The sequence below is a fragment of the Herpailurus yagouaroundi genome, unplaced genomic scaffold, assembly GCF_014898765.1.
Source record: "Herpailurus yagouaroundi ecotype Mexico unplaced genomic scaffold, PumYag 139, whole genome shotgun sequence".
In the NCBI taxonomy this organism is placed as follows: Eukaryota; Metazoa; Chordata; class Mammalia; order Carnivora; family Felidae; genus Herpailurus; species Herpailurus yagouaroundi.
Window position 1 is genome coordinate 38,469,396 of NW_024412394.1, and position 23,907 is coordinate 38,493,302.

Here is a 23,907-nt window from a genome sequence, read left to right on the forward strand (position 1 = left end):
AATAAATAAATAAATAAATAAATAAATAAATAAATAAATAAATAAATTGAGTATAGTTGGCACACAATGTTACATTAGTTTCAGATGTACAGTTCGGTGATTCCATAGCTCTATGTGTTATGCTGTGCTCACCATAAGTATAGCCATCATCTCTCCTGTTATATTGCTATTACAATATTATCAACTCTATTCCTTATGCTGTGTCTTTTATTTCTGTGACTTAATGCATATCAGAGGCCAGTATCTCCCTCCCTTTTCACTCACTTTACCTAGTCTCCTGGACCCCTTCCCTCTGGCAACTATCAGTTTGTTGTCAAGTGTCTGATTCTGCTTTTTGTTTGTTTATTCTTTTTTTTTTTTTTTTAAGATTCTATTGATGAGAGGAATCAGATGGTAATTACTTTCTCAGTCTGACTTATTTCACTTATATAATACCCTGGGGGGGGTGGTATAAAGCCCTAGGATATACCTTCTAGGGTAGTATCATACCTCAGATGACATGATCTCATCCTTTTTGTGGCTGTATAATATTTCTCTCTCTCTCTCCTCTCTCTCTCTCTTTCTGTGTGTGTGTGTGTATAACATTTTCCTTACACATTTGTCTATTGATGTACACTTAGGTTGCTTCCATTTCATAGCTATTGTAAATGATGCTGCAATAAACATAGGGGTTATATGTAAGTGATGAATCACTAAATTCCACACCTGAAAGCAATTTTACCATAACCATATATATATATATATATATATATATATATATATATATATATACATATATTAGAATTTAGATAAAAACTTGAAAAAAACCATAGAGGTACATATATCTTTTCTTGCTAAGTTTTCATTTTCTCCGGGTAAATATCCAACAGTGGAACTACTAAATCATATAATATTTCTATTTTTAATTTTTTGAGGAAACCCCATACCATTTTCTACAGTGGTTATACCAATTCTGTTTTATTTAATCTTCACAATTATTTAGAAATTGGTTAGTTTTCTAAAACTAGACTTCTTCTTGCCCTATAAAGATGTTTTTATTTGTAGTTGTTCATTAAAAGTTTGTTGTTACTTCCTAATGAATGGGGCTACATTAGACATTGGGGTGGAGTTGGAGAATGAAAGTAATGTAGATTGAAGGCAGTAATGTTTTAAGTTTACTGGATAAAAAAATTTTAAAATCTCATTACTCAACCTTATCATTTTGCTATGTATGTTATGTTACACTTATATTAAATAATTCATCCAGCAGTCATATATCAAGGACCAGCAATGGACCAGTATGCAGTGAGTGGTGAGGACCCAAAAAAAACCACTTAAGGTGCTGTCCTACCATTGAGTACCTACAATTCTTGCAGGAAAATGGACCTTTAAATAATTTACTCAGTATGATAAATATTTTAATAAAGATATTGACAAAGCACAGAGGAGGAAGCCATTCATTCTGCCTGGTTTTTGGAAAGACTTCTCAGGTCTGGCCCTCAAGGATCTATCTACTAGTCAGTGGTCACAGAATGTGCAGCAACAGGCAGGAACATAATTAAAGGCAGGATACTTGCCTTTTTAGGATACTTGCAGCATTACATTTCAGAAGTGGCCAGAACACCATGTAGGAGAAAGGAAGAGAGGTGAATTGGGACCAGGTTCAGAAGGGCCTTGAATGTCAACCCAAGGATTGTTTTATTTTATTCCCTATAGTAAGTTGACTGTGCGATTTATGGTCTCCCTACCACCCTTGTGAGAGTTGAAAGCAGGAAACTCTTAATAATTACACTGGGACAACAGGCAGAAACCAGGACTCACTTGAGCAAGCTGGAACCTGTGGTTACTCCATTCATCAGGAGCCATACAACTTTTTTGATGCACAGAATTGACCCTTGTATTGGGACTGGGAAACAATTCTGGTGATTTTTAAAGAATGTAAACCAGATCATATGACTCCCTTGCTGAAAACTTCTCCCTGGCTTCCAATCATGCTTCACATTAGATTCAGACTTACGATCATGGCCTGTGATGCTGTGGGTGATTTCACCTCTATTTACCTCTCCCACCTTGTCCCATACAACCATATGTCCCATACATTAGGCCCTAGTTACCATGGGCTTCCTTCCAGCCTTGGACCTTTGTTATGTTTGTCTCTTTGACTCTCTTTGTGACTGGCTTCTTCCCTTCCTAGAGGTCTTATTCTAAATAACACCTCCTGGGGGTGCCTAGTTGGCTCAGTTGGTTAAGCGTCCAAATTCATCTCAGGTCATGATCTCAGGTTCATGAGTTTGAGCCCCATGTCAGGCTCTGTGCTGACAGCTTTGGATTCTGTGTCTCCCTCTCTCTCTGCCTCTCTCCCACTCATGCTCTGTAACACTCTCTCTCTCTCTCTCTCTGTCTCGCTCAAAAATAAACATTAAAAAAAATTTAAAAAATTGAAATGACACCTCCTCAATGATCACTCTATACACATAGCATTCCCCACTAGTTTTTTTTTTTTTTTTTTTTTTTTTTTTTTTTTTTACCCAAACATCCCCTGTGGACTATTTGTTTGTTTACCTAGTTGGTGCCTTATCTCCTGAACTAAAGTTTAAGTTCAATGAGGAGTGGGTCTTTGATTTGCTGAGCACCCTCTACTAAATACCCACCCCAAAGCCTGATACACAGTAGGTGCTCAATAAATATTTGTCACATGGCCATGGAGCAAAGAAGGTGTTTCTGGTCATAGCAATGATTCGAGGGAAGGATACCAGTTTTAAACATTTTACCAAAACCCATATGAAGAATGATGAATTGGAATCGATCCATGATAGAACTGAAAGGAGGTGAGACATTTAGAAACGATTTCAGAGTAGACACTTCAGATATTTGTAAATGATGTCAGAGAGTGATTAGGGACATGGAGGCATTTGGGATAGTGAGGTCTCCAATCCCCGTTTATTGAATTGCAATGCTTTGAATCTTGAAAGTGAACACAGAAATAAGTTTATAGGATAAAATGTGGAGTTAAGGTTTGTCTGAGTATACGCTAGTTCCTGAATATATAGGGATTATGTAGAAGGAAGGTGGAAGGATGGTTCTTAGAGTCAAAGGGGATGATGAACAGGCTGGAAATACAAACATAGACTTAGGATCCACTGACATTTAAGTAATAGTTGAAGTCTCAGCCAAGGATGAGACTTGCAGGGAGGACGGAGCTGGGAGGTTGGGGGCGTTGTGGGTCCCAACATTCCAGGGGTGGGCATGGGAAAACGAGCCATGAAAAGAATATGACTGTCCCGTTAGGAATGTCACCTAATGACTACACATTAGTAGGTGTATTACACATGATTGCTGTGGGGAATAGGGTACTCACTAACTTTACTTTTGGGTATTATCAGGAAAATCTGCTAACCTAATACACAGATGTTACTAAAATCTCATTATTATGTGAGTGAAAATAGTGTTATAGAATTTATAGCCACATTTTAGTCTCTCTAGAGTCTTTCTAGGTAATGGGCTCTTTGTACTCAGTGAATGCAAACACAATCAATATTCTTAATTATTTTATGTGCAGTTATATGATTAATAGAATGGCACACAAACATTTCCAGTAATCTTAAACAGACTCTTAAGAACATCTGTGATATCAAAACCGTTGTTTAGGGGCGCCTGGGTGGTTCAGTCGGTTAAGCGTCCGACTTCAGCCCGGGTCACAATCTCACGGTCCGTGAGTTCGAGCCCCGCGTCGGGCTCTGGGCTGATGGCTCAGAGCCTGGAGCCTGTTTCCGATTCTGTGTCCCCCTCTCTCTCTGCCCCTCCCCCGTTCATGCTCTGTCTCTCTCTGTCTCAAAAATAAATAAACGTTAAGAAAAAAAATATTAAAAAAAAAACCGTTGTTTACCGTCAAGGGTCTGTTTATACCGCTGCTCTAGTGGTGTGCATGATTTGTTTGGAACATGAGTATGCCTGACAGTGAGAACCTAGGTGAGAACTTGTTCTCACACTGAAAACTTTCACTTACAATGCCTGTGAGAGAAATCTTCAACTACCTTACAATTAAAATCAGTTTTACTCGCAGCAGGAGCTATAGGTAAAGTGTTTCCACACAGATGTTTGGAAGTAACTTGTCTCTCCATCTGTTAGCTTAAACTTGAAAAATGAAGAATAAATAGATGGATTCAGATAAATAGAGTCGCTATTAAAGGGGAAGGAACAAAACCTAACAAAGGGGGGTATTAGGTTGATAGGAAAATAAAAAAGGAACACAGCTGTTATTTAAAGATACATAATTTGAGGGGCACCTGGGTGGCTCAGTCGGTTAAGTGTCCTACTTCGGCTCAGGTCATGATCTCACAGTTATTGAGTTGGAGCCCCGCGTCAGGCTCTATGCTGACAGCTTGGAGCCTGGAGCCTGCTTCGGATTCTGTGTCTCCATCTCTCTCTGCCCCTCCCCTGCTCATGCTCTGTCTCTCTCTCTGTCGAAAATAAATAAACATTAAAAAAGATAAAGACATATAATTTGAAAGACTGATGTAACTTACTCTAAGAAAACTCCATACCTGAGATTCAAAACTATATTATAGGTATATTTATAATTTTTTAACATTTTTATTTATTTTTGAAAACATGAACTGGGGAGGGGCAGAGAGAGAGAGAGAGAGAGAGAGAGAGAGAGAGAGAGAAAGACAGGATCTGAAGCAGGCCCCCCGCGCTGACAGCAGAAAGCACAAAGAGGGGATTGAACTCACAAACCATTAGATCATAACCTGAGCTGAAGTCGAACGCTGAACCCACTGAGCCACTCAGGCACTCCTAGATATATTTAGATTATCAAATATTGTTGATTGGGATTTTCAGGATTGCTTTACATATGCAACTGTTCTCAAGTGTTTAGAGACAGCAGTCCCTCAATAAATGTTGAATGGGATGCTTCTTGACAGATTGACAGAGGCTGGGGAACTTAATTTATAACATCAACTATCCATTGAAACAACTGAGCAACCCAGAATTCAATAAAGCAGAGCTGAAATGGCAAAGTAAACAAATAAGAAAGTATGATATAGTTTATCCAGCATTTTGGGAGCTCAGCTATGTCTTTATTCTGATTTATTTTCCCACAGCTTCTTAGAGAGAGATATACTTCTTTATTATATTTATTAAACATAATAATACACAGGCTGTACACAGAAGGGATAAATAGAACTTGTTCTTAGAATTCTGCTACATTGTAATTTTACTTAAATGCTCCTTAGTAGTGGGAGGAAGGAAGGGAGGAAGGATCAAAGAAGCCCAGATAATCCATTGACACATTTCCCAAAATCATTTTGGGTGATGTGTGGCAGGTGCAGTTAGTTGTCTACTCAATATTTAGCTTTCTGCTTCCTTCCTAAAGCACTCCAATTTTGTTTTGAAGAGATGTGCTTATTCCCAGTGGGTTAATCCACGAAGGGCTTAGATTTGTTTTGTCAATATTGTTCTAAGGTTGGGCAGGGGCCAGTGAAAGGTAAAAAGCAATCTTCTGAGCTTTTGATAAAGATTTGCCTCTTTGTATGAAGAGACTAAGCCTCATGAAAGAGAGCAATTAAATTTTTTTTTTTTTATGTCAGCCACTTGTTTCCTGTATGCGGCACTGCCAATTGAAGATACGGAGCCTGGATCTGTGGTAGCCAGTTTGCAACTGTGAGGCAATATTGAGAAATTTATGCCAGCACATTGAGGATAGTGAAATAGTTGGGTGAAAAGAACCTGGGTCCTTCCTGACATTGCTAAGCAATCAAAGCAACGCTAGGATTACTTTATTAGGAATGTTTAAAAAGACAAACAAGGGTTTAGTCCATTGTGTCTATGTGTTTCCTTCCTTGTATCTGAGCACATCCTAATTTGTAGAGTGGAGAAGGGGTGGAGGTCATGAATAAATTAGACCAGTGCTACTTTTTCTTTAGCTGAGAGTCTTCTTGATCTATAGGGGAGGAAATGAGTGAGAAAAACTATGTTCTTTGTTCTACAACAGCTTCCTGTTAAAGATGGCTTCATAACGTTGGCAAGAATTTCATGTGTCTGAGTAGGTAAGTGAGGGAGACCCAGAGCATAGAGACTGGCTGCTAACAGGCATTAGTGGGTGTTCTTAATTGTTGACTAGGGATTGAAGAGGACATAGTAGCAGGGGCAGGGCCTTATTAGTGGGATAAATGGCATTGAACTTCAATGAGCACATTAGGATTAAAACTTGAGTGTGTATATGTGTGCTTGAAGGTGGGACAAGCAAGGGGAATCTGGGCAGTTGCAATTATACAGTAATTTGGCATTCATGTGAGGGAAGTAGATAGATGAAGTGTCAGGTATATGCTTTTTCCCCTATAATTAAAATTTTTTTAATGTTTATTTTCGAGAGACAGAGACAGAACATGAGCTGGGGAGAGGCAGAGAGAGAGAGGGAGACACAGAATCCAAAACAGGCTCCAGGCTCTGAGCTGTCAGCACAGAGCCCAACTCGGGGCTCGAACCCATGGACCGCAAGATCTTGACCTGAACTGAAGTCAGTCACTTAACCAACTGAACCACCCAGGAGAGAGACAGAGAGAGATAGAGCATGGGCACGGGAGGGGCAGAGAGAGGAGGAGACACAGAATCTGAAGCAGGCTCCAGGCTCTGGGCTATCAGCACAGAGCCTGATGCGGGGCTCAAACCCATGAACTGTGAGATCATGACCTGAGCCGAAGTCGGATGCTCAACCGACACAGCCACCAAGGCGCCCCACTCCCCCCTACAATTTTGTCTTCATAGATGAGGGATAGGCCCTGGATGAGCAGATGGCTATAGTGAAAAGAAAGCGAGAGACAATGAAACCAGATCAGTTCATTGATTTCCATGTTTATTTAGTAAATGTTCACTGAATGCAGAGCTCATATCTAGAGTGTTTGGGGGTGGGTGGTGGTGGTGTGCTCAGCAGCACTATTATTTTCAGTTGGACTTAGCTTTTCTAAGTTTGGGGTCCTGGGAAACAACTGACTGACTAGATGGCTTTAGAAGCTTCCCTTCCCTCTAGCTGACAATGCTTAAGTTTTCCCACCCCCTGGTCTGTTGTCCCCTTTACTGCTTTATACTCTGAGGATCCAATCCTCAGTACTCCCATTACCTGCCCCAGCTCCTACTTCTCATGTTGTATGAGCCTGGATTCAGGAAAAGGCTTTTAGCTACATTGGTGTTGATGAGGGGTCAGGAAGGGGCTGGACATCATAGTGACCTGTGTGCACTTTGCCAGACCCAGCACGGAGCTTGTCTTTGTCTCCTGATTGCTGCTACTTTTCTGGTCCCGGCTTACTCAGCCTCTGTTCCATGCCACCCTGTCCCAAACCACATACTGAGGAGACATCACAAATAACTGACATCCAGTCATGGTTTTGGAGCTCAGTGTTTATATGTTGGGGCATTCACTGTTTTACGGATGCTGAAAGAGCATGGAAAATGAATGCATAAGTATTTCTCATCTTAGTTTTTACATAGGCTTTTAGGATATAAATTATCAAATATAATGGAAATTTTCTTAAAATTGCAGTTTATTTGAAACATACATGCATAATGTACATGAATGTTAGAAAATGTGCCTCTAATTTAATATGGATTCTAATGAGAGCCTCCAAAATAAAGTACATTTATAATTACACATCAGAGATGCTTTACTCATTACATAAAAATTGAATTAATCTTCTGATATTAGAGACCATCAACATACAGAGAAATTAAGGTTAAAAAAAGCTCGGAATATAGTAAATGGCTTTAGTAGTGACAAGGCAATCCTTTAGACATGTAAACATCTCAGTTATCACAAGAGCTGGCTCCCATAGGAATGGGGGTGGAGAGGGGGAGCAGGAAGGGCCACAGGAGTACCAGGGAAGGCCTGGGCCTGAAAGAAACAAGGAGCTCCGGACGCTGGGCTCAGGTGAGGGCAGTGTTCCAGGTGGACATCATCAGCCCTGCTCTTCCTCGTATGAGGCTCTGAATCTCACTGTGTGTCACAACCATCTTCTTTGTCTGAGCTGCATTCCAGGGAGGTATCGTGAATGTCCAGGTAATCCCCTAATTAGGGCGACTCTACTTTGTATCTCTGGATTCTTTCTACTTCTCTCCAGTCCAGTGCCACGACCTTGGTCCTGTCTGATTTATCCCAGTTAGACTCCATGTTTAGAGTTGTAGCCTTGCCACTTTCAAAGCTAGATTGCAGCCCAGACTCAAGTCTTCTCATTTACTTCAGGTTAAATCTACAGCTCTTAAAATAGGCTGCAACTTTCTCCACTATTTGGCGCTTGCTTTCTTCTCTAGCCCAATCTGTCATCACTATGTCCTCGACATTCTGCACTGAAACGTGCAAAATTTCTTTCACTTTACTCGAATCCACCTTGTTCTCTTTCAGTTCTAGGCTTTTACACGTGTTGTTTCTCTCTGTAGGATATGTTCTTCCAATCCTTTTTGTCTGGTTGTGAGATATTCTTTTTTTCTGATGTAGTTTTAATACCCTTTCTGCCTTTGCTGACTGCCTCCTTAGACTAGATTAGATTCTCCTGCTAGGGGACTATACTATTCTGTACTTTTCACAGCATTTGTGAGCCAAATTGTAATTGTTTAGGCAGCCTGTCTTCCCTGTAGGACCTAAAGCCCATGCTTGCAGGAGTGTGCTTTTTCTCATCACTGCTGTATTTGTAGGGTTAGCACAATGCCTGGCATGAGGTGGTGGGCGGCTGGGTGGGGGAACTTGGGGATATTTGTTGAATGAATAAGTTTAGACATGGTTTATGTGAGTGTTATTACCTGGAACAAAGGGGCCTGGCTGATTTGTCATTTCTGGGTATCTACAAAACCACTATAGTGCTGGAGAAGGATCAGGAGAGCAAGACCAAAGCATCCTAGGGAAGGAGATACTCACTAAGGTAGGGTGAGTGTCAGGGCTCCTACCTTTGAGGGAGCCATGTGTGCATAGATAGTTTGACCAGAACTGGAGAAATGGAGAGTGAGAATTCTGTCTTCTCATCTATGGAGCAAAAGCTGAAACTGTTCAAAATACCTTTGAACTCCAGGATCTTTTTCAATGTAATTTTTTTGAATAGTTTAACCTGTGGTAAACTTTAATCTGGCCCTTATAGTTAGGATTATGTTTATTTTTTGCAGGTTTTGTCTGTTTATTTTTTGCAGGGGGAAGCCCTGCTGTTTCTCTGGATTTGATTTTGTAGATTCTGTTAGAAATCTAAAGGTATCATTGAGGATTCTGAATTTAATATTTTGACCCTAGACATCTTGAAATTTATTTTTTACAATAAATTCATTGTGGAGTGAGTAGAATCCAGTTAGATGACCGCAGACTGTTGTTTAGACTGGGAAAATTAATGGAGTAATATCAATTTCATTATCAAAGCAAGACGGAAACTGGGTAAATAAGGTAAATGGGAGAAGGCTTGAGATTCTACAGTTCTGATAATCTCTCAGGTGATGTTGATAGTGCTGGTCTGAGGACTAGAGTTTGAGTAGCAAAGGACTGTGGACTATTTTGGGGTGGAGTTTGTTTGTGAAGAGAAGGAGAAGAGGTAGGTTGGTAGCTGGAGAGGGGGCAAAGTAGAGAGAAAGTTTTTTATTGTTAACATAGAAAAGACATCAGCACACTGGTACCTTGGTAGGAAGGAATTAGTAGAGAGGGGACAGTGGAAGAGTTGATAGGAAGAGGACAGTAAAGGAATCACAAGGGCTTGGGACCCGAATCCCAGAAGAAATATGGAGCACAAGTGTTGGGCCCGGCCCTGGACCTCAAGAAGGGGCCAACATTTCTTCTTCTGAGACTCTTTTGAAGGTAGGAGTAGGTGCCCCTTGATTCGTGTTTTTGCTGAGTTCATTCCTGGCAGCTGTCATGTAAAGTTCATTTTTGTTCCCTTCTCCTCCTCCAGCGTCCCTTAGTCTCAAATCTGTCCCACTGTTTCGTTGTTGCTGTTTCAAACTGCTTTTGGATTTTCATTCTCGCATTTCTTTGCCTGCTGCTTCAACTCTTGTCTCAGTCATCTCCACCTGGTGCCTCTGTTGTAGAAAATTAAATGAGGAAAGCAGAATTAAGTAACTTGCCAAAGGTCAAACAGATAGTAAATGGAGTGGAATTCTTGTAAAATTCTGGAACAGTGCTTTTCTAGTACTTTGAGGTGTTTTCTTAAACTGGTGGTTCTCAAAGTGTGGTCCCCAGGCCAGCTCCATCAGTATCAGGTGAGACCTTGTTAAAAATGCAGATTCTCAGTCCCACCCTTTGCTTACCGTAATCAGAAACTCTGGGGTAGAGCCCAGCGACCTGTGGCTTAACAGACCCTCCAGCTGATTCTGATGAAAACCGAAGTTTGAGAACCCCTGGTTTAAATAAATTAAAGTGAAATATATGTTCAGGGAACATAATAAGACCTCTCCGGAAAATGGGTCAGTAGAAACCTATTCATCCCCTGTTCAAAACATGTAAGTGATAAATCAAGAGGGATTTGTAGGCTAGCCTCTGAAAGATTTCTTAATACCAATAGATAATATTTGGCCCTGGTCACCCAAGAATTGAGAAAGTGTTCACTGAGAGCCTGAAGGAGCTCTGACAGATAGTAGAAATTAGAGAAAATGAACAAACAAAAACTAGTAACCTTGACATCATTCTAACAACTGTGTTTCATACTGTTCCATACTGTTCAGTGAAATATGTGTATAAATATAATAGGAATCCAAGGAATGTATACTCTTGATTTTTGATGTAGGAGAACTTCTCTCTTCCTTCTTTATCCCCTTGCCCTTCTTTCCCTCCCTCCATCCTTACTTCCCTCATCCCATCCTCATAAGCGCTGGTATGTGCTATCATAGAAGATTCTGGATACAGATATCCTGGTATATAAGATGTGCATTTGTGTAAGATAGCCCCTCCCCTTTTTTGCAGGGGAAACATCCTTTTTAATATCTGTTTTAAGTAATTTTGAATACATCTTGTAGAGGAAAATTTTAGGATCAGAAAATGTAGGATGCTTTATCCTAAAATTCAGTAGAAAGCCTTAAATTCTGATTATACTATTTTACCAATCCTTAAAAAGTACATAAAGTAACATAGCTAAAAAGAACTGTATTGCAGCAAATGAATGCTAGCGTTTTCCAGGCAATAAGACAAAACACATTTACTCTTAACTAAAGTCTCGTATCATGTCTGTGGAACAATAAACACACACACTTGCATTATATTCTTGGTCATACTGAGAAGTAAATAGCTAACTTCAGTACAAAATGAATTTGAATGAATTCCTAAATTGAATATGAAGACAAAGCAAGGGTCTCAGTGAAAGTGGCAGAAAACCAGCAGCAAAGTACTGCGCTTGGGGAGTGAATATGTGTAGGGGAGGGGCTGCACGGGGGACCACCCTTAGCTCTTCTATCATTTATGTGGGAGGGCTCATTACCAGGAGGAGCCTCATTATGCTTTCCTTATACTGCAGGGAGATGGTGGTCTTTTCACTCAGGTCTCCTGTTTTGGAAACCTCATTTATGTGAATTTTAAAATTTAAACTGCTTGCAAGCATTTCTTAGAGTTAGCATGAAAAAAAAAATACATCAGAGAGCACTCAGCTGTGGGGTATGTGGGCTGTGAGGGAGACCCAGGTTGTGAGCCGCTCTCAACTATTCAGTGAATCCATTGTTTCCCATCATCAATTATTTTATAGTGAGCATGTGATAATTTTTCTTGTTTTCAGTCTCTCCCATTTCTCTCGGAGTCAGAGAGAAGGATTGCCTATGTGTCTTTAATACATTCAGACCATGTCTGCCAAGTTTTACACTTTGAAATAAAGAAGGGAAAGATTGCTTCCAGAGAAAGCTGGTTCTTCATGCTTGCAGAAGCCTAGCTGTAACAATTCTGCATTACTCTTTTAATTAATAAGTCACATGAAGAACAAAGACTAAGTTGCTTTTGTGCCCTCCCTTGGTGCTTGATTCAGCAAGATCTTTCACACAGTGGTTTTTCAAAGATGTTTCTGGGCTTGATATTTGATTTATCACTACTGGTTAGGCTTGTAAATATTTGTAGCAGAAATAATTTTTGTGACCTAAGGTCAGGTTTTCTATGTAAAATGCAATATAAGACATACAAAATGTCAACATTTTATATCAGTTTGACAACTAACCACAGTGGTGTAGAAGTAACTGATAAAAATTTGAACAATGCTTCTGATCCTTCTACATACTTTTTATTGTATTTGAAGTTTTTCTAATTCATCAATAAAGCAGAATATACAGAATTTAGGCCCCTTTCTCCTTTCCATTGATACTCCAGTAACAGGAAAAAGTGACCTTATTCTTCAACCCAGGTCATACAAATTAGATGATATTTTGCATATTTTAATAAACTGTTTTGCTAATAATTGTGCCTTTAATAACTCTGAAGTTACTTCTACCTGTGTACTTTATGAAGTGTTTATCCTGTGAACCGCAAGGTGTCTCATCATATCGGTAATTTCCAAGCAGGAGTCAGTCCAAAGTAGGCCAAGTCCACGCTGGTGAGCTGCTTTGTGTGGCTGTGCCGCTCTCTGATGTCTGATGGGGCGAGAGATACAGCAGGACCCGGACCTGGAGAACTGTATGCTTCAGTGATCTGTACTTTTCCAGTTCCTCTGAAATTTTTCTTTAAAGAAGTGCTTCGTGTACAGACGTCTGTGATGGTGAACACAGTGATAACAAACTTAACCGCTCACTTACCTTTTTAACAGCAAATGCCATATGAATCTAGGCCTTTTGTACCTATAGGCCCATGTGAAAAAGAAAAGTACCATTAGTCAGATTTGCAACTTTAAATTTAAAATTTTTTTTTTTTTTTTAAAGTGTCTTTCTGAAAGACTTTGCCTTCTTTGTAGACGTGAGGCTAGAGTTTCAGACAGTGGCCCTGAACCCTGCCTGTGCCTTAGAATCGCCTGAGGGGCTCTTAAAAATCCTGATGCCTGGGTTTCCCCCCCAGGCCAATTATATCATAATCTCTGTGGATTGGATTGAAGCATCAGTATTCTTTAGCAATCTCTAGGTTATTCTAAAGTACCCTCAGGATTGAGAACCACTGGTGTGGGCAAACTTTTATTTTTTATTATTATTACCTTTTTAATGTTTATTTATTTTGAAAGAGAGAGCACACGCTCATGCGTGCGCACGTGCATGCGCACGCACATACACACACACACACACACACACACACACACACACACACACACCAGCACACACACCAGCAGGGGAGCGGCAGAGAAAGAGGGAGGGAGAATCCCAAGCAGGCTCTTCACTGTGAGCACTGAGCCCGACTCAGGGCTTGAACTCATGAATCGTAAGATCATGACCTGAGCCGACATCCAGAGTCGGACGCCTAACTGACTAAACCACCCAGACGTCTCTAAGGCAAATTTTTATATTCTATATTTAACTCAAATGTTCGTATTACCCGATTTCATTGTTAATCCTACCTAGTTTTAATACCCTTATTTCACTAGGGCTATCTCTGTGGTATGCTGCAAATCTTTTTTTTTTTTTTTTCAACGTTTTTATTTTTACTTTTGGGACACAGAGAGACAGAGCATGAACGGGGGAGGGGCAGAGAGAGAGGGAGACACAGAATCGGAAACAGGCTCCAGGTTCCGAGCCATCAGCCCAGAGCCTGACGCAGGGCTCGAACTCACGGACTGCGAGATCGTGACCTGGCTGAAGTAGGACGCTTAACCGACTGCGCCACCCAGGCGCCCCTGCAAATCTTTATTAGAGTAGAAGACACTGCTTTTGGCCCACTGGGGGGAAACATCTGACTATAAAATTAGTCTACATTAATGTCCTGACACCGGTGAGAGGGGACGGTGGGTCTGTGGGCAGCTGGGGGAAGGACCGTTTAGTTGTCTTCATACATGTTTGAGTATGCTCGCAACATGGATGGGTTTGAAGTTGGGTCCTGGGTGGGCATCTCAAGCCTTTTTGTGTGAATAGTGAGCAACTATAAAGTGAAAACTGGCATTTGTTCCAATCCATTTTTTTTCTTCTCCTGTAAGTGTAAATAGTAGCAGATAGCTCCTTTTACCCTGTAAAAGCAATGTCATAAGGCATTTGTTTTTAAAAATTAGGGAACAATTGTATCTCTGTTCTTCCTTCAGTATTATTTGTTTATTATAGTAGGTAGCTTATTGAACAGGTTGTGGTGCACTTGTAAAATGGATCTCCTTATGTGATTGCCATTATTTCATTACTGTTCAGAGTCCTTGAGTTAGTAGTAATACTTAGCAGCCTGTGATGAGTCAAAAAGCCTCTGGAGAAAGGTCAACTCACGTGTAATAAGTGACTTCTTGTATAAGTAGGCTATAAAATCTTATTGGCAATACTTTTGAGACTTTTCTGAGAAATCCTATATCCATAGATGCAGAGATGTTTTCTACTGTGTGATTTGTCAGTAAATATTTAAGTAACAGGGCACTTGCTTTTACACACAAACACACCCCTTAGTTGTTACACTATAAGCCCTGTGGCAGCATGGTCGTAATTTAGGATTTTGTTAACAGTGTTAACTTTACCAAGAATTCTCAGCTATTAAAATTTCTCAGATAACTAAGAAAATATTTTTTTAAATAGTTCCATAGTAAATACTCTTTTTTTCTCCAACTATTTAAAATTTTCTACATTTATTGGGAAGTAGTACAGTATTTATGGCATGAATATCATGGAGTTATTTGTTTACCAGAAGGCATCTTGGAGGAAAATAGAAATGATGTGATTGTAACATCCATACTGACACACGTTTGAATAAAGAAAGGGTGATGCCTAGAGCACCATACTTAACATATAACAATTTAATGCACTAATGAATGCTCATCATCAAGGTCAAGCATGCAGGAGATATTCAACAATTATTTTAAGAATGCACAATCGTAAATGAGGGAAGAACGATCCAACAGAGGGCACAGAGGTGTTATTGATGGTGGGAAGGGTTGCTGAGGGCAAACTCTGGAGGTAGATTGCTCATTGGGAAGAGCAAGAGGGTTGGAGTTAGATGAATCTGGGTAGAATATCAGCTCCACCAACATTAACTAAGTTCTTTTAAGCAAATCACAGATCTCACATGAAACACACTTTTCTCCTCTATAAAACGAGGATGATGATGAGAAGGATAAAGATGGGCAATCAAGGTTAATGGGGAATGCTTGGCACCAAGCTTCCTGATGCAAGGACAAAAAGTAAATACATTTCCTTCCTCCTTGGCCTTGGTAGTCTGCTCGGAATTGCCATTGATTGCTTACCAGCAGACGAACCTATTTTTTTTTTCCTTTGGACATGAGAATTTTATTATTTAAATCTGTCTTGCAAAGACCTGGATCTATCTGGTTTAGCAGATTCTACTAGTAGGAAAGAAAAGAACAAAGGTTTAAGGGTGTTTAAGGTTTTTTTCTTTCCAGTAGTAAAACTTTTCTCAGTTCCAGTCCAGTAGGAAACGTGGAAGGTCCTCAGGCCTGGCAGCCTGATTTCTTTCAGTAAACTGCTTAGAAAATTTTGTAGGAATTCAGCTGCTACTCTGTTTAATTATTTTGAGAGATACATTAATGAAACTTGATTTTCATTCTCTACTCTGTCTCTATATTGTTACAAAAAGTTCTAATCTGATTTCTGTCCTGTTTTGATTTCTCAGTCATATAATTCGATGTGTTCTCCTTCCACAATGAACCCTGTGATTTTTCTTTCATCAGGAAAATGTCATCACTCCTTCCTTGACTGTTTGAAGAGGTTTCTCTATAGGTTATCTGTCACACACCTTATTTATTTATTTATTTATTTATTTATTTATTTATTTGCCTCTGCAATTTCTTCTAAGATAGTTTAGATAATGTTTTAAGCAGTGGATAGTTTTCTGTTGTCTAGGAGCAGGTTGCATTCAAGTTCTTTGCCACTGTGAACTCGGAATCTTTTCTCAGCCCCGTACCGTACTCTTGGATGCCTCTGCTTTCCTTCTGCTCCAGCCACTGCTCAGACCACTGTCGCTTTACCTTTGCTCACACACCTTCCTGGTAGGAAAGGCCTCCCTAATGAAAGCACTGTCGTCAATCCCTTGACTCTTCGTATTCTATGGAATCTTTCAGGTTTTCCCCCAGTTTGAACTAATTCCTTTGTGTTTCTATAACAAATCCCCTCTACCTCGGTACCTCTGCTTGACACTAATACCTTTTGCCGTGTAGCAGAGGTATTTGTTGGCTTGCCTTTTTCTTAGTTCTTTGATCGTAGGGTGCATGACAGTTAGGTCTATGACTTTTGGCTATATCCATATGTTCTTATTTACCATGTGAGTCCTCTCAGCCCTTATTCCAGTGCCTTTATATTGCAGCATCGAATACAGCATATGTTCTGTGGAATCATCTATTCTGGCAAGGCAGAATATATTTAGTGTGGTTTATTTTCTCCCTGAAAAAAAAATGTGTCTTAATTTCATTTTTAATGTTAAGAGATTATGTTGCTCTTTGGTCAAGTTTACTTAATTTCCTAGGCCACTGAGTTTTACAATAAGTGATGAATGAATGGACCATAATACCAAAGCTGTGTTGTCCTGCTCTGTAACTTGGCCTCACAAGTTATGAAAACCAGAACCTCTGAGAATGGACTTTACTTTCAGGACTATCAGTGGAAATGAGTTTTGCTTGGTTAGCAATGTGGTGTCTTCAGAAAATTGACTTTGAGCTCTCCTTTTTACTACTCACAAGAATATATTTTAATCATAATTGGCAGTGTGATAATTGACTACCAAGCTGTCTCTGGCTATGCCTCTTTTTTCGGAATTAAGAATAGTTTTGCTTTGTCTCCTTCTGCTAAAGAACAGATTCTATGGAATTAAGTATATGACTTTTGGCCACATCCATATGTTCTTACAAAGTTGTCATTTGGGGATTTACTGACAGATAGACTATACTTTTAAAAGAGAATGTTTGCTATGGAAATGTGTATGTCTCCAAACAGTGCCACGTGACTGATTCTTGGTCTTCATAACAAGCTGGTAATTAGTTCATATACTTAAAGCATATGATGAGCTATTCTGTCATCCATCAAATGTTGTATTCCGTGGTGAAATGAAAGGCATCTCATTCCTAGATTCAAAATTGGCCAGTTACAGTATTTTTCTATTTCTGGATTGTCTGTCGGCTTAAAGGTATTATCAATATTTTCAAGTCTTGTGATTTTTTAGAGAAAAGGGTCATGTATGTGGTTCTACAATGGAATAATCTTCACCTCTGAGCTTTTACAATGCTTTTCTTATAATGCTATTATAACATTCACTTAGCAGAAATTGCTGATGATCAGGTCAAAAAGGATTTTGCATTTTGGGAGAGAAAGGGAATGTGCATTTAATGAGCCAACATTTTATAATTTCTTTTTGGTACCTGCAAGATCCCTTATCAGATTCCTCTTGGAGTGACATCTTTGTATGAAAAGGAGTGGTGATTTCTGAGCCCTGCAAGGGTCAGTGAGGGTCTTGGAGCAGGATCCCCTCACCTGGGTTAATAGACTTTATGGGAACTGCTAGCACCCTGGGGAGATAATAGGTAAATACATCAAGGCTTTGAAAGGCACTTGTAGGATGACAGGCTTGTACCATGGCTTGTTATTATAATTTTCAGCACTTTGGAGAAACATTATCTTTAGTCACCAGAACTGAAGATTAAAGGGGATTTTATAAATGTTGTCTGTATCCTAAGAATTAGGGAAGCCTAAGTTATTTGAAGATATATGTTTCGCATTTACCTGGGGACAGACTGAACTGTTATTGATTCTGAAATAAATAAGAAAGTGATGTTGGAAGGTAGTATTGCCCCACAATGGGTATAAATAAAATATTATTTTAAGTGATACTAGCAAAATAACTGCGATTACCTAAATTTTGTGTTTTCTTTTCCTCTGGTTCATAGAAAGCAATTTCCTTAGTATTTGTGATTGTCAGGAAGGTTTTAAACATTGGTTTTAGTAGTGCAGAGTGACTTTTTGATAGCTTTTTAAAATGTTTTTATTTGTTTCTGAGAGACAGAGAGAGAGAGAGAGAGAGAGAGAGAGAGAGAGAGAGAGAGACAGACAGAACATGAGCATGGGACGGGCAGAGAGAGAGGGAGACACAGAATCTGAAGCAGGCTCCAGGCTCTGAGCTGTCAGCACAGAGCCTGATGCAGGACTTAAATTCACAAACTGTAAGATCATGACCTGAGCCGAAGTTGGAAGCTTAATTGACTGAGCCGTCCAGGTGCCCAACTTTTTGATAGCTTTTGAACAAAACCTAGATTTCAAGGACTGGCTTTGATATGTCATATGTACATAATAATAAAATCTTGAAACCAAAGACTGTAACCACAGGCCTATACAAAGAAGGCTTTAAAAAATGTTCTAGTCAGAGGAAGGCCTTATTTCTAGAGATGCAGCTGAGGCTTGGACCATCCCTGTAGCAGTTACCTGATTGAGATCTCTCTCTGCTTGATCTGCACAGATGTACATCGGTCAGACAAAAATGGGCTTGACACTCTACCAGGCAATTCAGTGGCCACAAACAGGCAAAGCCTACAATCATGGATTTACAAGTTGGATGGTACTTTATAAGATGGGTGTAATTTAGAGAATGGAATTGAAACGTGAAAAAATTGGAGGGTGAATTAGGATGAGAGACTTCGTATTGTGTTTGTTTGGGTGTGATATAGTACACATTATCATTTAGGTGTGGATGCCTGTGGGTCAAAAGACTGTAGGACACTGAAAGACAGTTTAAAAAAAACAGTTATCAGGGTGCCTGGGTGGCTCAGTCGGTTGAGCATCCGACTTTGGCTCAGGTGATGATCTCGCTGTCTGTGAGTTTGAACCCCGTGTTGGGCTCTGTGCTGACAGCTTGGAGCCTGGAGCCTGTTTCAGATTCTGTGTCTCCCTCTCTGCCGCTCCTCTGCTCATGTGCTGTCTGTCTCTCTCTGTCAAAGATAAACATTAAAAAGAAAAAAACACTTATCTTTTTCTTTCAATCCAATATTGAAGATCTTCTAAAATAGCCCAAAATAATCAACAAGTAAGTGCTTAAATGTGTGATATTTGCTCAGTACTGTGCTTGACTTTCAAGATTGGAAAAAAAGAAGTTTATTTGCTACCTATTGTGAGTTTACTGTCCGGTTGGAGAGGCAAGATCTGAGATGGACACATATAAAGAACCACATATGATGTATACAGTTTCGTTTTGGGTTATATTTATTCATGGTCACTCATTCGTTAGTGATTCATTTCCTCAGAAGCTGTGATTTCTAGAGGTTGTGGTGAAAAAGAATGAAGAAACAGAATCGATACTCCTGTGGAGTAGGCAGACAATAACAAGTAAACTGATAAGCAGGAAAAGTTTGGGGAGTGTTAAAAGCTGTGGAAAAAAAATATATACAGCAGGTTGGAGTGATGGAGAGCCTGGGGATGGGGCAGGGCTACTAACAGACTGGGTGATCCGAGAGACCTGATGGAGAAGGAGGTGTTTGAGCTGACTCCTGAAGGAGCAGCATCATCTGAGTGGCCCCTGAGGCGGGAACTAGCTTGCGCGTTAAGTGAGCAGAAAGAGAGCACAGTGAGTGAGATGAGACCAGAGAGAGGGCGGGGGTGCTGACGACGCAGGGCTTGCTCCAGTGGGTAGGCCTTTAGGCACAGTGGGAATCCTTTGGTGAGCATGAAACAGGAGCTCTGAACTTTTTGCTGCAGTTGCTGTGTGGAGAATGTAAGTGGGAGGGGAAGCAGACTTCCGGGTAGGAGTCCAAGGCTGTGGTCCAGAAGGGACGTGATGCTGGCTTAGATAAGGTGAGAAGGAGACAGCTAGAAAATAGAAGGCTCTACTTTTGCAAAATAGGAGATGCAGTGGCAAAGATGACCCTGAAAAGGGAGTGGGATTCCAGCTGAACTCTGAAAGATTAAATGTGAATTAAACATGAACACATAAAGAATTGGAAATGGATATTTCTGGGAGACTTGAAGATGGAAATGGCAATGGCATGAAGGAATGGGCCACAGTCCAGTTCTCTGCTATCTGGAGAAATCAGAACAAATATAAATTAATCTAAGATAGTGATTCTCACACTAGAATCACCTGGGGAGCTTTAAAAACAATATTGACATCTGGGATAGACCCCTGAGATTCTGGCATGGTACTTAGAATGGGATGTGGCCTGGCACTGGAGTTTTGAAATGTTCCCAAAGTCACTTTAATGTGCAGGGAAGGTTGAAAACCACCAGTGTAAGATCTTATAAGTAGGAGAACTGTAGCCCAGCAAGATACACATGAAGCAGGCTGAGTGCCTAAGTTTGAGAGTAGTGCAGAGCAGTGTTTTTGAGACTTACCCAATTATAAGACTCCCTTGAGATGTTTATTTAAGCTACAAGTTCCTGGAGCCCTCTCCTGGAAACACTGATTTATTGTGCCTAGGAATACTTAATTTTAATATGTTCCCCTTATGGTGATATAGGTTGGGAAAAATTGTACTGTGTAAAAGATCTCAGTGCTTCTGATTTTTGATAAAGAGAGTGAAGTGGGCACATCACTGGAAATGAATGCCAGCCTCAGCTGTCTAGCAGGGTGAGCTTGGGGGACCGAGCCAGCTTGAAGGTAACATCTCAGCAGTACAGATGTGAACTGTTGAAACTCTATGGTGAAGAGCTGAAGTCAAAGCAGTGGCATCAAGGGCTTGGTGGAAAATAGATTCAGGCAAATTCTTTTGGAAAGAGACTTGGTCAGGAGAGATTGGAGATGTGTGTGATCTCAGCAGGAAAGGTAATTAGGGCTAGATTGTAGAGAGCTGTGTCATGGGGCATTCACAGCATTGGGAGGCCAATGAATGTGGTGTATTGCTGATGTCAGTGATTGTATTGTTTTTACCAATTCTGCATGACATTCATGACATCCTCACACTGATGGATGGAAGTTATGCAGGTGGATTCATCGGTTCATTTGGTAGAGGGTTGTATTTTCAGGGGCTTGATGTTATTCTGTAGGGCTTTTATATGTGTGTTCATGGTCTCTCACCATGGTATTTGCTGTTTGTTAGAAAATGAAATTAGGACTATGCTTTTTTACCTACATTGCTATCTTTGCCCCCCAAATAACTGAATCCAAGAAGAAATTGCATTTTCTTATCAGCTTCTAATTTTGTCCTAAAAATCCTTTTCTGTTAGAGAAAGTCTGTTGTTCATTTATTCAGTCCCTTTTTATTCTGTAGCTGTTCAGCACAAACAATGTGGAGAATGTAAGGAGATATAAGGTCTATGTCCTGTCCATGGGCTTACAGAGTCTATTGGGAGCAAGACCACATCACTAATGATACCCAATGAAACTATGGCCCAGAGAAAGATACTAATGTATAGAATAGAGAGTGTTTGCCTTAGAGAAAGGACTTTTCAAAGTCTTTTTTGAGGGTGTTGCTGACTTTGAAGGATGGGTAAGATTTAGAAAGCTATGGATATGAGGGAATTTCAGGCAAGAGGGAACAGTGTAAAGCACAGACACAGGAATCTGCTGGCAAATGGTCTAATTTGACTATGGCATACAGAGCATGAAGAGGTGTTCTGGAAAATAAGATGAAAAACTAGGTTGGAGCCTATTAAGAAGAGGTGTGACAGCCAGTGGAAAACATTCTTTGTTCGGTAGGAAGCAAGGAGCCTTTGGAGATTTTCCAGCAGGAAAAGAGAAGAAAAAGTAGCATTTATTGGGTGTGTGCTATGCATGTGCCAAGCAGTATGCTTTCTCAAAGTGGTGCATTTAGGTGATGTGAGGCATATGTTATTTGGACACAATAATTGGGCATCGTGTTTAGGGTTGTTTGGAAGAGGGAGAAGTTGGAGACAGGAACATCACAGTCCTGGCCCACGTCTTACATGTAATTATTTTGGCATGGGGAAAAAGAGGTGATATAAAAAACGGTTTTTATTGACTGAGTAAATATCTGTTGAGCTCTCACTCCGTACTCCAGGCTGTGGGCTATGGCGGTAAATCAGGTAGTCCAAGACTGACATACTGTGTACATTCTTGTGGGTGAGACAGATTATACTGGCAGGAAATGATCAGGCGGTGGCAAGTGAGATTTGGAGAATTAAAACAGAAATGTGACAGACACTGCTCTGGTGACATTTTTAGATTGGGTGGTCACCTAAGGCTTCTCTGCAGAAGTGACATTTTAAGAGACCTTTGAATGATAGCAAGGAATCCGCCTTGAGAAAATTGGGGTTCGGTGGGGGGAGAGCATCACAGGCAGAGGGAATATTTAATACAAAGGCCCTAAAATGGGAACAGATGTAGTGAATCTAAGAAACAGAAGGGTGAGGCAGAATCAATATTATTTGTCCGTGAGATATATATGAGGGGGGTCAAGGAAGAAGTCACAGTTGACCCTTAGGTTTCAAACGTTGGAGACAGACCATGGTAGCGGTGTTATCAGGGAATTGGACCAAGTGTAAGTGAAGGATGTGGTTTATTTTGGGCATATGTGGTTTAAAGTGCTGAGACCAAGTCATGTTGAAATACACAGGGACTTGAGCTTGGGAGAGGAGGTAGGATTAGAGATAGAAATTTGTGAATCATCTGCCCAAGAGATTCCTTTGAGGCTCTAGGAAAGGTGGTGACCTCCAGGAATTTAGAACATGAAGAGAAAGCCAACGACAACAATGAGGAAGGTTTAAATTGGCAAACTGAGAGGCTGGCTTGGGAGAGAGGGATGGGGACAACCAGGAAAGCTCAGGGTCTGAGCACTGAACGTGGGAGGCAATGTACTGTCAAGTAGTTCTGGACCAAGCTGACACATAAACACACTGTTTTGTTTCATGAGCCTGATGCAGTGGATACAATTCTGTTAAGCCCAATCATTCCATTAGCTTGTCATTTCATGCATTTGACATTGCTGTCTCTCTTGGTGCATTCAAAACTGGAATTATGGTGCCAGCTGCTACAGTGGGCTGAAACCAAACTGCACGCATTTTTTGGGTCAGCATTTCTCAAATATGCTTTTTTTTTTTTTCAACGTTCATTTATTTTTGGGACAGAGAGAGACAGAGCATGAACGGGGGAGGGGCAGAGAGAGAGGGAGACACGGAAACAGGCTCCAGGCTCTGAGCCATCAGCCCAGAGCCTGACGCGGGGCTCGAACTCACGGACCGCGAGATCGTGACCTGGCTGAAGTCGGACGCTTAACCGACTGCGCCACCCAGGCGCCCCTCAAATATGCTTTTTAGTATGCCAAAATACATCCTTCCAAAGGCGGAAGACATTTTTTTTCATTTTTATCTTCCACATTTTTATTTAAATTCAAGTTGGTTAACATATAGTATAATATTGGTTTCAGGAGTAGAATTTAGTGATTCATCCCTTACATGAAACACCCAGCGCTCATGGTAACAAGTGAAACACCGTCATTTCAGAATTGCGTGGTACTTTAAAATAGCATTTTCTATTTGACCACCAGGTGGCGTAAACACTACTTTTAAGTTCAATTCATCAGTACGTGTGAGTGACTGTTAATACTAAGAAGTCCTAGTCGGTAGTGACAAGTTCTGTATGTCTGTGATGACATTTCAGTACATTTGAAGAGATGCTACTTGATTTCGCTTTTTGTTAATATATGTATTAAACAAGTATTCACCCACCAACTATGTAGGAGGGCAGGCATCAAGCAACAGAAATTCCTAGATTATTAAACTCTGTCTGCCCTCAGGACTCTCTCCCTTCCAACAGGGAGTCACTCATATACTCAGAACAAGTTGATGAATGCAGTGATAGAAGTATGTTTATGGTACATGATAGCCCAGATGGGGAGTGATTTTCATCTGCTCTGGGCAGAGCAGGGAAGGTTTCACAGAGAACTGGAATCAGGGTTTAAAGAATCAGTCCATCTCTGGGTTATAGCATAAGAACACACCATG

General features: G+C 40.4%; 1 protein-coding gene across 1 annotated transcript in view; it reads left to right on the plus strand.

Moving 5' to 3' along the window:
- Positions 1-23,907, plus strand: part of MEI4 (meiotic double-stranded break formation protein 4) — a 211,033-nt gene that overhangs the window by 29,639 nt on the left and 157,487 nt on the right. The gene's annotated exons all lie outside the window — the stretch shown is intronic.